Raw genomic sequence first — 2764 nt, 5'->3', positions numbered from 1 at the left:
ATTAAACCCCTACTATTAACAGTCCTTCCACTTGAAAACTGAAGACCCATGCCTCTAAACCAAGCAGCATGGGTGAAAGAAGGGAATCTCTGAGACTCCTCTCACCTTTCCAGGCAGTGTGTGCAAAGCCCAGCTTCAGGCTGCTGAGTTCAACTTTGCTGTGTATCAACACAGAGAGAGAAAATTCCAGCGGGTGACTCAAAGCTGACTCAGCCCTGGAGGAAAGTKCTTCCCTGTGCTGAGGAGAGCAGGCAGGATGTGATCATTAGGGGATGGCCAGCCTTTGTGACTGTCCCCATCCCTCTGGATTCCAAGGTTATAAACAGAGCTTTAAAACAAAAATGTTTTGAAAAGATTATTTCCTTTACCTTCTATTTGCACAACACTGAAAGAGCAGTAGGTGCATTATAAACAGAACAAGGCCACTTTTATCACCCTCGAATGATAATCCTTGGTTTCCTCTCCACATGAAAACTCACTGGTGTCAGCCTGGACTGAGATTTGGCAGGAGGTTCTGTCCCAGGACCAGCCCAAAGCCGGCAGGTTCACCCTGATATTTCCAAATGTTGCAGCTCCTGCTGCTCCTCTGCTCTCTCTGGAGGCTCTGCAAGCTTGGCCCCACCAGCACAGGAGCTTAAACCACCCGGAATAAATTCATTTTCTTTAGGAAGATGGGTCAGAGCAGCAGCAGGGCTGCCAAATGCTGCATTAATGGACTGCAGATACCCCACGGTGCCTCTGCCCCAGGATGGGATCAGGAGGGGAACAGCAGCATCCTGCAGAGGATCTGCTCAGTGCCTGCCCTGYCAGAAGGAGCTGGGAGCAGAGGATGCACCTCAGGAGATGATTTTGGGGTGGGGGAGCTGCAATATCTCCAGAGAAGGGGAAGGGGAATGTTCTCCACCCGTGGTGTGTTGGTTAAAGCAGCTCCCCCAGGTCATCCTCTGAGCTTGGCCTTCAGCTGAGAACGGTCTGAAAAGAACCCAAAGCACTGAGCACTCAGCAATTACCGACACAAACTCACTGATCTCACTCCTGTGGGAATCAGGCCATGAGGAAGTGGGGGGGTTTTCAAAAGTCCCTGTTTATCTCTCATGTGGAACACAGCTACACCTCAGCAAAACAAGCAGCCAGCCCCTTCRGAGAATTCCAGCATTAAATTACTTCCTCCAGTCTCAGCACACCGTAATTTATGTAGGATACAGCTGAGAGGATTCAAAGGGGGAGCTGTCCTGGGGGATGTTTCATTTCCCAGCCTGTGAGTTCACACGCAGGCAGAACAAGCTGCTGAAAAGCAGAGGTTGCCCTCCCTGAGCAGAACAGGCTCCACACCTGCTGCCTGAGGACAGCTTTGCTTCTCTCCAGCTCAGGGAGGCTTTAGGCGCTGTTTTATATCCASTCCTGGCTTAAAACCAGCCTTTGGAAAGCTCTGTGCAGGAAATGTGSATACAGCTGCTTATTTAAGGAGTTTGGGGGAGATGGGAYGTCTGAGTGGCTCCATCCTGGCTGTAGCCTCACACAAAAAATGTATGAAAAGACAAAATCTAATGGCTTTTAGTGAGATAGACCTTTACCTGTCRTGGCAAAGTGTTTTGGGAGCAGGAATTCATTGGCTCTGTCAGGGCAGTAAASCACTGAGCAGCCTTCCTGTGTAAATRGGAATAAACTCGATGTCCATCTTTAATAAATTATTTGACTGATAAACTCCTACAAGAACCTCCTGCACTGGCACTCCACTGGCACCAGGAAAGGGCTCTGTGAGAGGTGGGCAAGTGCAGACTGCCCTGGCATTTAYGTGGCTGGCAGATGAAGTTTTTTATTTAATAACTGAGATGGTTGCTTTTATCAATGGACCAGCCCAACAACATCCCCAGGGTCTGATCCCTTACAGCCAGGGCCAGATTTKGTCAATCAAAGCCTTTTGGGACCTCTGGCACACAAATGACAAATCACAGCGCTCCCAGAACTATTGACACACATTTTTAATACATAACTACTGTTGTTATATATAATCAGAGCTGATAGAGTTCAGCAGAGGAGGGTATTCTAAAGTGCCAATAAAACCACTCAGCTTTTACAACACACTGCCTTTGCTCCCTTCCCCCTTCCCCCAAAAAAGCTTTTCTTTTGAACTGAGCAATTTATACATTGGGTGAGTGTTATAAAGCAGGTATTTACAGCAGATTTCAGTGGAGTGGAGCTGGAATAAAGGCAGCACGGAGGCACCTTTGGGTTGATAAGATTATCAGCTGTTTGTACACAGGAGATGATRTGCTCACTCCTGTAACTGTAACCACCTTCATTTGCTTTTCTAACAAATCACTGCTTCCATTTCTCTTAGATTCATTCACTGTGAGCTGAGCAATGACCAGAACTGCAGAATTTGGCTGATAACACCAGGATTCCTCTTAATTTAATCCTTTTCTTCCCAAAGCCCACAATAAATGCATCACCAGGCCAGTGATAAAAGCAGCTGGGAGCTGTGTGAGCACTGTAAGATGATCACATAAGCACAGTTGGCCATCACTTGGGCTTTGTTGTGCCTCAGTTGGGTTTATCTTGGAAATCAGYTTGGTATTGATGGCATAACTCATCAGCAGGATGCTAAACAGCYCCATACCCCAAAGTGCTGCTGATTGCCACAGTGATAGTGTCCTCCTTCAGAAAAACAAAAAAAAACCCAGCTCAAAGCAGGACACAGAAAATTAATCAACACCCAGATTTCTACCTAGCATGAATACAGTAAATTGTATTCAATGTTTAT

This window comes from Malurus melanocephalus, unplaced genomic scaffold (assembly GCF_030028575.1).
Source record: "Malurus melanocephalus ecotype Western Australia unplaced genomic scaffold, MMel_1.1 scaffold_407, whole genome shotgun sequence".
NCBI lineage: Eukaryota > Metazoa > Chordata > Aves > Passeriformes > Maluridae > Malurus > Malurus melanocephalus.
This window is presented reverse-complemented; position numbering follows the sequence as displayed.